This window comes from Spodoptera frugiperda, chromosome 3 (assembly GCF_023101765.2).
Source record: "Spodoptera frugiperda isolate SF20-4 chromosome 3, AGI-APGP_CSIRO_Sfru_2.0, whole genome shotgun sequence".
Classification (NCBI taxonomy): Eukaryota; Metazoa; Arthropoda; class Insecta; order Lepidoptera; family Noctuidae; genus Spodoptera; species Spodoptera frugiperda.
In genome coordinates this window covers 405513-418345 of record NC_064214.1, presented here as the reverse complement: position 1 = coordinate 418345, position 12833 = coordinate 405513, and positions in this window count along the sequence as shown.

The window sequence follows — 12833 nt, the reverse complement described above, 5'->3', positions numbered from 1 at the left end:
ACTGAGATAATTAAATGGTTAAGGTTTACGAAATAAGGAAAAGTTGAAGACTTCATGAATGACTTTAAGAAAAAACTAGTATTTTTGTCATCTTTCATATTGTATGATGAACAGTTCAGTTTATAGACTACTTGTAAACAACTGCAAGGCTGAACGGTGCTAGTAATGAGCCATGTACAAAACAATCATTATAGTTCTAATTTATATCCTTACTTATGTAAAATAATGTCTAAATTAAATCTTTCGTGTACACATATAAAAAGCTTCAATTTACTTCCTCAAATGTTGCTACCAAAACTCGTGCCATTTTTTATAAGAGAACGTTTTGTTTACAACTGTTGCTATCAAAAACATAGTTGTACGACTGCAAATGAGTATTCGGAAAGTTTGATCAAAACCATGAAAGTGCATAAGCAATAGTTGGACGCTTCTGGAAAGTTTAATTAGAACCTCGAGTACACATGACTATATCAAGCTATACAAAACCAGATTATCTTGGTCTCGCATTGTATGATTACTCCACACATTCAACAGTCAATTTATACTGGTTTTATTAGCTTGATGTGTGCCTACTACCAATGTTTTCTCTGCGTGGGCATGTGTCAGCTGTTTCTCCGAATAAGAACTTTATCGATATCAATCTTATATTATTAACAATTTCATACCCTTCCTGTATAATTTCTTGGTATTTAATTGTTCTTAAAGGGTGGTGAAGACGAGATTCTAAGTTTGGTCCCCATAGTTATGCAAACAATTGTTAACATTTCAATTTTGGAATTCTCAGTAGTACGGTACTATTGGAATTGTGTGTGGTGTACGTAACTATGGATCGACTCTATAGAGGACTGAAGACAAAACTTTATAGTTAAACAATACAAGATTTAATTGTTATTTGGATCGTAAAAATAAACAACACACCTATTATATACCCGATAAAACATCTCAGCACCAAATCACAAAGTCTGGTCAGTAAAAAAATTGTTCTTATATTCAACAAAAAGAGATTGGAATTTATTCCACTTACCTACCACTTTCCTTTGTTTTCCGCTGATTATTTTCTTGAAGCGTCCGCGAAGATAACGAGCCCTCTTTCAAGGTGCCTCATTTCCCAGTAGGTTTGTTTCTTTTTAATTTTAGCCCACCCACTTCATTCCGAACCGCGCTCAAGGAGTTACCACCAGAGATTAAACTTTGTATTTGTTTATTTAATGTGGACATACTTTAATTTTGTAGCAGGTATTAAAATTTCGACGTTACAATTAATTATTTAGTACGGTAATAATTACAAGGCCGTAAAACACCGGTGTTTGTTCAACGTTCAACCGAAGGTTTGGCCAAAATTTTATTGTGCTATAAAGTATTTGCTAAATTCTTGTCCTGAATAATGATAATTTTAATTATTGAGCATTTTAAAGGCTTTTGAATATTTAATTGATTAATTAAACTATAGAAATTGTTTGTTGTTCTTAGTGCTTGGGTAACCTAGAGTATTAATTGGCTTATTAATTTCTTCGCTAATACATACAACATAGCCGATTAGGGTTCCGTTAGTAGAATTAAATAACAATAGTTTTTTAAATAATCTTACTCCTACTGGATAAGGTACGATGTCTCCTAAATTTAATATTGCCCAACAACGACAGAAACCAATTACTACCAAACATGATACACAATAGTGTTTCTTTTACCATAACAAGAGTTACGTAACAATGTGATCCACTTATCAAAGGCACACTTTTCCCGACTACCGTGATTGATATTCTACGCAAGCATGCGTGGAATTAAGAAGACGTGACTTCCTACATTTCCTGATCCACCCCTTGACACGAAGCCAGGAGTATTATGTCATTATTATCTTAGCAAAAATATTGTTCATTTACTGCTATGTCGGTCGTGTGGTCATACGTTGTTAGTTCAAGGTCATAAGGTTCATAGTTTAGGCTACAGTTGTTTAAAACGAAGTTCGTATTTAATCTGACCTAAGGTTGAGACGGTAAGGTAAGACAACATAGAATTTTTTAAATAAAGAAATTGAATTAAAATTGTACAGTATACCTAGAATTGTACCCATATTTTTATTACAATAATCATAGCATATTATTATAATTATGAATTTGTATTCTGGGGTTATTTCGGCTTTCCATCTCAGCGTCAGTTAGAAAATGCCTCTTCTAAACGTTTTTTATTGAGGGGAGAAAATCATCCAATGACTTCTCCCGCCTTGGGTGAGGGAAAGGGAGTGTCAGACTCTTACTGACTAAAAACCATTTCGTTCCTACTCCTGGTTTTCGAGCCGGAGCCCCGGTAAACTCACGGGTAGTCCACAACTCCAGCTAATTAATGTTAACGTATATAAATGCTGTTTTGTAGCCTATTTGTAAAAATAAATTCACTAACTATAAGGATTTAAGGATATTTACTATTTAAAAAATGTCCTCTTGTTTTCGTTTAATATTTACATATGAAACATGGTAAAAGCAAAAACAATAATGAAAATACTCATTCAAAATTTAATAGGAAAATTGTAGTACAACAATGATGTAACTCACACACAAATTGAAAACACCGAATACTAGTTTCAGGTTAATCGGGTACTGATTCCACAGATAATATTTTGATTTAATTAATTCTATATATTTAATAGTTTCAAACAGTGTGGACCGAAGATTATGATCTGTAAAAAAAATATATTATGACAATTGGACTAGAGTTTTGAAATGGTTGTGGTGTTTTACACCACTAAGGGTCGATGATTATTTTATTGGAGGAATATTTTTTATTAATTTTTGACTATTCTTCCATATTGAAAACTGTCAACTGACAATTTTATTCTACTGATAAGAATTATCTGTTGATTGAACATCAGCCCTAAGTGTCGTTGTTAAAGATTTCAAAATTGAATATTGCCTTATGTTATCATCATCATCACCAATACTTTTCATGACCTAACTACAGGACAAAGGTCCCATCTTTTGGAAAACTAGAATTATATTTGCGTTGGCAATTATAAGAATAATGAATCTGTTGATAACATATTTAAGGAAACTAAGCAAACATACAAATTGTATAGAAACAAAATTTCATGTTACCTGTATATACCAAAAGCTCCTTTACTAGAATAGATTTAAATTCATCCAGATCATTAAAAGTTATTTCCATTGATACTATGGGAGCACAAGTCATGCATAAGTGTAAAAATACTTGCACATACCATGAAATAACGATCGATACCTATAAAAAACAAAGTGTAAATTTTAAAGTAAAATGTTTTACATATATAATAAATAACATGTAGAATATCTACATTATTGGTTATCCAAATATTAAATAAATAACTTAAAAAAAAATTAAAGTTCTGTTAGTTGAATTATTTGTATTTAGATGACAGCAAGAAATACTTACCCAAGCATTCACACTAATAGTAAAGTATAATGCTGTTATCATTTTGGTCACGTCAGATATCAAACTGAAGAGTATCTGAAATAAGTCGAAGAAAAATTTGGAAATATAATTAGTATATTTTATATACAATAACTCATGAGATATACTAAATTGATCAAAATACACGAATGAAGAGCCTCTGTGTGACTCAATAATGTACGCGAGTAAAGCGTGATTTTTAGTTAAATGTAATTAGTATTTCTTATATTATGTTTGTAATTATATCACTATTTAATTATATTATCAAATATTTACAACACACAAAATACATTGTACTTTTTACCTTAAATTTTATTTCAACAATGATCGTATTCAAAATATGTACAAGTTTTTCGTAATCCTTCAGAAAAGTTTTCAAATGAGTAGTTTTTTCTTCATCACTCATATTTTCGCATTTCACATATTCAATAAAAGTTTTCGTTAAATATTTTGTCGTTTTTCTAAACATTTCAATTATGTAGAATGTTGTCAAACGATTATTGTAAAGCATAATATGAGAAATAAAATTAAAGCCAGTGTTGTTTTCTTTTAATGAAACACAAATAATAATTAGTTGCGCTATCAAAAATAAATAAATAAACACGTTATTGTAGCTTAACTTAAACTGTCGCAGAAGTTTGTTAAAAAAGTTTATAGTATTAACTTCTTCAGCATAAAGAGAAAACAAAACATTCCCTCCAATATCAATTGAAACGATCATATAATAAATAAACACAGGCATTATAGTCCTAACTGCAAAACTATCAAATAAATAATATAAACAAACAGATACTATAATAACACAGTATATTCTTGCAAAAATACAGACAATGAATGGAGCTTCCAATTTATAATAAAGACCGAAAATGAGTCTGTAGAAAAATATTGCCTTAAGGTCGATAGAATAATTTAATTTGTTTTTAATTTTTAATGCATACTGTTTCCACATATTGAATCTTTTTGGGTAATGACTGCAAGGTGAATATCACAATTTTAACGATCGATATTTTTCTATTACTTTAATATTGAAGATTACAAATGTAGTTACGTTAATTGCATAGTGCTGCTGTATATTAATCAATCTAATGTTATATTAGTTTTTCGAAATAGTCACTTTATAATTATGACCAAAATTAATGCATGCTTTCATTTAACTTAACTGCAGACAGCTAACTTAACTGACGATACAGTGACTGGTAAAACGAATTAAAGTTTAGCTAATTACGTGACTACTACGTATACGACATACTTAGAAGTGATGTCACGCTATATTTCAAATCAATATGTCTTCGAAAGTATTTGTTTCCGCAAAAAAATACGTATCTAACGTTGTAAAATAATCTACAAGACGCACAGTAAGACATATGTAAGTCATATATCCTGTTGTTTTCTTTTTTTATGTTAAATTGGCCGACGTTTGGCCGCTATCTCGCCTGATGGTAAGTGATGATGCGTTTTTAATTATTTATGCCTTAGTTTTCGGAATAAAATCAAAATGCTAAGGAATAGTTTAATCAAATGTCTCTATGTACGGCAGTAATATGCAGAAGTAAATACCTATATCTCAACTCCATAACAACACTCGAATATTTCATTGAAACGGAGATGCTTTTTGACAATTAATTTGTCACTGTCAAGTATTGTCGACTTCATTGTCAGTAAAAACCGGTCTGGGCTCAAATTTCTTGCTACACTGTTTCTGTTTCCTCTCGTGTTGTGATTAATAATAATTGTAATTTATCATTGGATAACTTAAGATTATAAAAAATCTAACAGAACGTTTAATAATGTTGATATGCGTATTACAAAAGGTAAGTGGGGCACTGTTTCTCCAACCTTTTTTTATTAAGTGTGGGAGAGCCTTGCTTCGGCACGAATGGGCCGGGCCGACCGGAGTGATACCACGGCCTTACAGAAAACTGACGTGCAACAACGCTTGCGTTTTGGTTTGGTGGTGTGAGTAAGATAGCAGGAGGCCTACCTTCTCAACCTTCCGAATTCCTGATACCTCAACGAATCTTAAATTCCTAACCCCCAAAAGGCCGGCAACGCACTTGTAACGCCTCTGGTGTTTCGGTGTCCATGGGCGGTGGCGATTGCTTACCATCACGTAATCCGTCTTCTCATTTACCTCATACCATAAAAAATAGTAAGGACTAGGTTACTATTACTGGACATAATAAAACAAACATCCATGTTTTAAGTTATTATACATAGTATGTAATAACTTGTAATTATTCAATGGAATTGCTTGAACTCATAAGATATGTATCTTAACTAATAATTCCGTCCTCTACTGTATCAAAATAGTTACAATTGAGATAAAGAGTGATTTATAGCGACCACAAACTGTTATTAGCATCGCAACCCGGATATTAATTTATAAACAATAGTCTACAATCTATGGCTTACAATAGCTTGTGTCCCCAAAAAGCGAATCTGGGCCAAATCTTGGACAGAGGAATGCCGCTATAATGCCGTTGGAATGTTAATGGGCGGATCACATACGGTACAAAAGTGTGGCTAAAAAATACAATAGGATATAGCCTTACTTACTCGACCATTCTAAAGTTTTAGACTGTCCTCCGTCTTATTAAAACTGCTCACATTATACACTAGTTTTTTTTAAGATTATGCACATATTTTTTTAATTAATATTCATAATTATATCTCTCTTCCATTCTGTAATGTAATACATTTTTTCTGAGTAATAATCCAATGTGACCCATATGACCTTGAACTTGACATCTGTAAAAAGTCTAAACACCCAACAATTCAGTCAACTCACTTTAGTCAAAGCTAAACAAACAAAATTAAACCTTATGTGGAAACGGGAAAACGTGTCAAAAGTAAACTGTTGGAATGAACAAAAATAACCAGCTATTAAAGTTCGAAATAACCTGTCAAGTACCATAACCATTCAATTAGAAAATACATTTCCGTATTTAATTATACAAATTAGTTCGTCCATAAATATGTTTCATTATAGGTATGTCCTAACTTTATGGTCAGAGTTAATTAATTAAGGCGAGGTGTATATATTAATTAATACTTATTTTTGAAGTAGGAAATGTTTGGTTATATTGGGAGTAGGAAATATTTATAGGATATTTTTTTATGTTAAAGTTTGTAAAATATACTGGTCTAAAGCACCTTTATTTAATAATAAGGCTTCATTTAATAGATTGTGTTTTAATTTAGATGACACAAATCGTGCTTTTTACGTTCACGTTATAATCATGAAGTATTAGAAAAAATAGATTTATAATCATAGAACATCCATGTTTATTTTTCATTGGTCAATTCTCTTTACGAGGCCTATTCAATTTTGTAGGCAATCATAAGGTTTTGCATGCTAGAGAAACAAATTAAAAGGTAATGAGTAGTTAAAAAGAAAAGACTACTTAAACAATAAATCAGTAGGTATCGATATTTTAGCGTTCCATTTTCTTTGTTTAAACTGAAATTTAATTAAAATCAATACCAACATACATTTGTGTTAAAAATCAAATAAAACACTACTAACACAAACAGATATACACAAAAAAGTGTAACAATAAGTAAATTGGAAAGGTTCCCACAGTTCCAATATCGCATTTTAAAACAATTTCTATCGTGATTCGAATTGTTTTGTCCGATTTATTTCAGTTTTGTTTATTTTACTATTAATTTATTTAGAACAGCTTTGTGTTCTACTTTCCAGTTTTGGCCTCAAAATAACAATCAAATACATTTTCTAATTGAAAATATATTCAAACATAACATTCACTAAATATATTAATATATACTGTTTACATTTTTTTGGTCGTAGGTTCATTCAAATTCGTATGAAATTGTATTTATTTATGTATTTTGGTAAATGTCAAAAAGCCAATTAATCTATAAATAGATACTTTTGAAATATCAACAAATAAAGACATAAATAAGTAAAAGTCTGTCAGTCTGTCCGTCATTGAAGCTAGGTGCTAGAAGTTAGGAGCTTCGAATGGAGAAGAAGGAGCAAGGAACACCATTTGTTAGTTTTAAAAAAAAATACAATACATGTTTAAAGTTTCTCTCATACAGTTTACAGTCAATAACTAATTGTACATATATGTATGCGAAAACAATGCAGAGACATTGCAACGCGCAACACAAATGGTAAACCGTTACTAATGCATTTGGGCAATATCATAGATACATAAAGATGAAACAGGTTTGTACAAAACATATATGAGGTGTACGTAAATGGAAATTAATACAATTTAAAATAAGTCCTTGCAATATTGGATTCAAATCTTCTACAGTTAATTAAATAAATCCGAATAGTCCGTTAAACACAATAATAATTTAAATTGAATATGTGGTTTGTTCTATAGATAACAAATTAGTAATTTCTAGAATAGAATTGGATGAAACGATTTAATATTATTTATTAAATGAGGTAATTCACAAGAATTTTGATTTCGTTGAATTTGTAGGTTAAACAAAATTATTGGTACTAATAATTAGGCATTTATGATGAATTGTATTATTGCATGTCTGAATTTAAAAAATATAATTATGAAATCAAAATTGTTAAATCTATAGTTTATTATTTGCATTGCACGCCATTGTGCAGAATAAATAATGATTGTGTGGTAAGAAGCGCGATTGCCAGAAAGGCGTAATAGTAATAGATGCCCACGTCGTGCAAAACATGGATTAAAATAGTCAAAGTCTAGAAATTCAAATCGCAATGCACCTATGCCTCAAAAACTACCTAAGTGAATTAGATGACAAGCTATTTTTGAGGCAACAAAACTAGGACTGTGAACAAAAATATGAAATTAAAACCAACTGCGCTATCAGTCAAATGTCATTTACAATAACCGTCAGATGAATTTGCATGTAACATGAAAATCCACTCACGAAATGACAATTATATCCCATTGTAACGAAACCAAAATATATGAACAAACCAAACGAGAATGCAGGAAATAATTTACCTAATGTAGTTTGTTGAAAAACACGTTGAAACAATCCATTAAAAGAGATTAAAAAACGGGCTAGTAAAGAAGGTAATTTCAAATTTCTTAGTCAAAGCCAACAAAAGTCGGAATGCCATCAAATGGTTATTGAATGGACCTTCCAAAAATCTACGTATGACGTCAATCGTTGAGCCATTACTCTAGCCTCTGCATTAACCTTGCACACTAAACCAGATATTAACAGCTAACAAGCAGAATTAATTATTAACAATTTCATCTTCATATTAAGTCCAAATTCCCTTAACCACGTGTAAGTAAATAATTACGTAGACACGTGCCCAAAGTCCCGTAGAACATTTCCTTACATGAAACGGTAATTCTAAAAGTATACGGTAAAGTTTGTGAACAAAAAGTACCATAAGTACTTTGATCAATATAATTCTTTGGGGTAAAGTTGCTTCCCACAATTGTAAGGATCGATCGTTATACTTTCATTACGGTCTATGGGATATCATGGTGCTTATTATGATGTAAAAGATTGTTAAGCTGGTCTTTGACTATAAAATTATCTGCGCTATCCAATTATTGTTTTGGGTATATTATATTTATGATTTATTTTTTAAAGTTTGAGTATCGTCCAATTCAGACTAATCTGGACTCTAGACTAAGTATTGTTCACTAACGCTCCTTATTAAATTTTGCTGTCGTGTATTACACATAATGGTAGTCACAGAAACAAAATTGTCGATTTTCACAGTATACCTATTGTTCCTTCCATTTCCCTACTATTTTTTGCCATTTCCCTACCCTGTCTTAGCTTGTCAGTCTTATTTCGGCTCGACGTTAGATGTCAATTTCTTCTATTCATTCTTTCTCCTCAATTCTATTCAATTAATTTCGTCGTGGCCATTCTGATTCACAAGTGACGCGTAAATAATTTTGCTCATTTTATTTAATACTTTGTCAACAGGAATAAATTTATTTTCATCGAATATTCCTATTTCAGGTCTCTTTATCATAATTAGTTTTACGCCTTTTATCACCTTATGCAGCAAAACCGTAATCCATACCGCTATAGACAACTTTGTCGCTGTTTCTGCGTTGATTAATAACGGGATATTCTTTAACATAATTATCGCAATTATTAATTTAATTGTCGCTTATGTGACCACAAATGATACAGTTATACGTAGATTTTATCATGCGGCTAAACCGCAGTATTGTGACAATGAGCGGTTGACGTACGTTTGAAACCACAGAGTAATGTGTAGACAGATACTACAGTTTGACGGGCTGTTAAAATTAAACGGTCGCTTAATGACGCGGATTGACGACTAAGTTTCAAGCTGATAATAAATGTAATTGTTCTGGTACTGTTAGATAGTTATTTGACTGTAGTTAGGGCTGTTTTAGTACTCTTGGTTATAATTTCTTTCTTGCATTTATTTATTTATTTATTTATTCTTTATGCACATGAATTACATTTGTACATTAGGTGGGCTTAATGCCTTAGGCATTTTATCATTGAGGTTTGTGGCGACAATTTTCTTTTTTGTTTTTGTGATCAAAAACCGTTCTTCAAATTGATACTCCCTTCTCTTTCATAATTATCTTTCCTCACACTGTCTATCCATCTTTACTTTAGTTTTCCGCCTACTTTGATATTATTTATAACTCGTCTGATTTTATTTATAACTGATCTCCTTTCATTACTGTTCAGTTTAATACAATGTTTAGGTAAGTAATTTCCTCCCATTTATATTTTTAACTCGTTACATATAAAATTTAACATTATAGTCTACCTAAAATTATAATAATTTTGTATATTTCTTCGTCTATTTAATGTAAGAATCTTAATAATAATATTTTTAGATAACAGCGTTGCTGGAGTGAGTATCATTACATATACAGAAATAATTTAACATAACGAACAATACTACTGAGATATCTTTTTACCAATAACCAATAACATCGTCGTTAGATCTAAAAACAAGTCTACCTAATCCACAATCGCTATCACGTCTTTTCTAGTTCGCACAAAATATGGCTGACCATGTTTAAGACTTATATACTTACTTTTAATATCTTATTCGGCTTTTACGGTACCCATGGGATACCCGAGGGTTGCCTTGAAAAACTTTCTTGATTCTTATAGCGGCTTTTTCCATCCCAGAAATTCATACCTACCATACAAAATTCAGATTGCAAAATATGAATGTAGTTATACAATGTACCAAAACACAATACGCGTGAAAGCGTTCGGTGAGTCGAGAGGGCGGCAGAAAATAATTAGAATAAATTGTTCTCATTACCAAGTTGAGAGGAACGGGCTCAGTGCCCCGAAACATGTGCTAAATCATACATCATAATACATGAATGTAGAAAGAAGAATGTTCATTTCCACGAGAAATATGTTACTCTTACTAATGTTTAAAGGTCGAGTGCGTTCACAAGTTTTTTAGCATTCATTAGTCTTTCACGGTCTTCTTGAGTTCAGGGAAAAAGGGTGTAAGTGTTACTGAGCAAATAAATGGTAATATTAAATTCTAGATTTGTGAAGATTACTTGTTTTGAAAGATAGGGTTTTGGATACACAAACTATGCAGACGGTATTTCTATGTAAATAAACCAAACCCTCGCGTGTATTCCCCGAACACCTCTAAAATATATCACGCTAGAACCTTGAATCTGATATTATAAAGTGACGGAACTATAACACAACATAATTTCGGTAAATCTCATCGGAATATTTTAGTTACCGCAATAACCACATCCACCGGCTTAATACGTCTCGTTGATCAAAATATACTAAACAAATTCCCATTTGCTACTTGGAAATATTCGACACTCGGCTAAACTTGGTAGCCTTGCTGCGTAATGAACGAACTTAGCCACTGAAAGGGTTAAAACTGGGAAAGTCACGACTCCCGTACGAAGAAAATTGGTAATTCATTGCTTAGATTTACTTTGCTTTGGTAATGTGAGTATCGGAAAAAGTTTCTCCGTCGCTAATAAAAATACATGACAGTTCGAGTATTAGTAACGAGAGTTCGGTAATTCGGTTCGAAGCTAAAATATTACATTTACGTGAAAATGTTTTTATAGAATTATGTCGTCTTTATTGAAATTTATTAGTTTTTCTTTAACATTAATATGATTTTATAAGAAGAAAGGTTTTCCACGTAGAGATTTCTTTTAGATGTCATTATGAAGTTTATTATTTCAGTTTCTAAGTCTTGCCCTGTAGAAAGCATTAGGTTCGTTTAATGCATTTTATTTTTTGCACAATATTTCTTTTGACAAAAATGTGGCCGTACCTTTTAGCGGCCATGAAAAAGCTGCGAAATCTTTCAAAAGCATTGCCATAAAAATATGAGAATATACTGACAGGTTTCCAGATCAGTGATTATGAACTCCATAATCATACATTCTTTATGAAAAAGCCGGAACTGATGTAATCGTAAAATATATCTTTGATACAATATTTATTTACGGTGTTTTTATGTTAATTTATTCTTGCGGAATCGTATCAAAGCGTAGGTATTGGAATGAAAATAATTTATATCACTTCGTTCATACCAAATGTTATAAAATTTTACCGTGTTCTAAATAAATTTATTCAATAGAATTGTAGTCTCATTGTGGGATCTTCAGTATTTAATATCTCGGTTCATATTGAATCACAAACAGTATTAATGAATTTGCATTTTGGATTATGGCTTGATGATATAACTGGTAAAATACTGGTAGTAGTGCAAAAGTAATTACACAATATTGTCATAATATTCTGCGAAACACATATACAATTATGAACTTTATTTAGACTATAAAAGAAAATATTATATTAATATATTTATTTCGATGCGCATTATAACAAACATAAAAGACTCTAATGACATTTAAATTGTGCCTTAAACGTGACTACACAATCTCCTATGGCTCAAAATACTGTTGCGTTCGGGAGACCCAGAACGCATACAGCGCCATTAAAATTTGATTTGCAAACATTATGATGGCGGTTTTTGTAATGGCTTCCGAGTTCCGAGATAACATCTGTGGGGCATCTTTAAGCTATTAGGAAGGGCAAAATATAAAAAAGGTTTTTTTTACAGGCCATGGGGTAAAAAGGTACAATGTATAAAGATTTTTTGTAAATATTTTATTGATGAAAGTACCGAATCTGAGTAACAACTGTTGGCCATGTGCGATGTTTGCCACTAAAATCTAGGTTCAAGGTTAACGACATAAGTACCTATATTTTTTACTGTTGGTACTTACTTTAGAGTGGAATATTTAGTTTGGGATATTTTATGTACTAACGTCAATAAAGAGAACAACCAGAGATGAAATACTGCGATATTCTTATGTATTATAAAACAAAATAAAAATAGAATAATAATATTTTATCACATGACATACCGTACAAATAGAAGTTTTAGTTTTACTTTAGCTTCAAAAAATCAT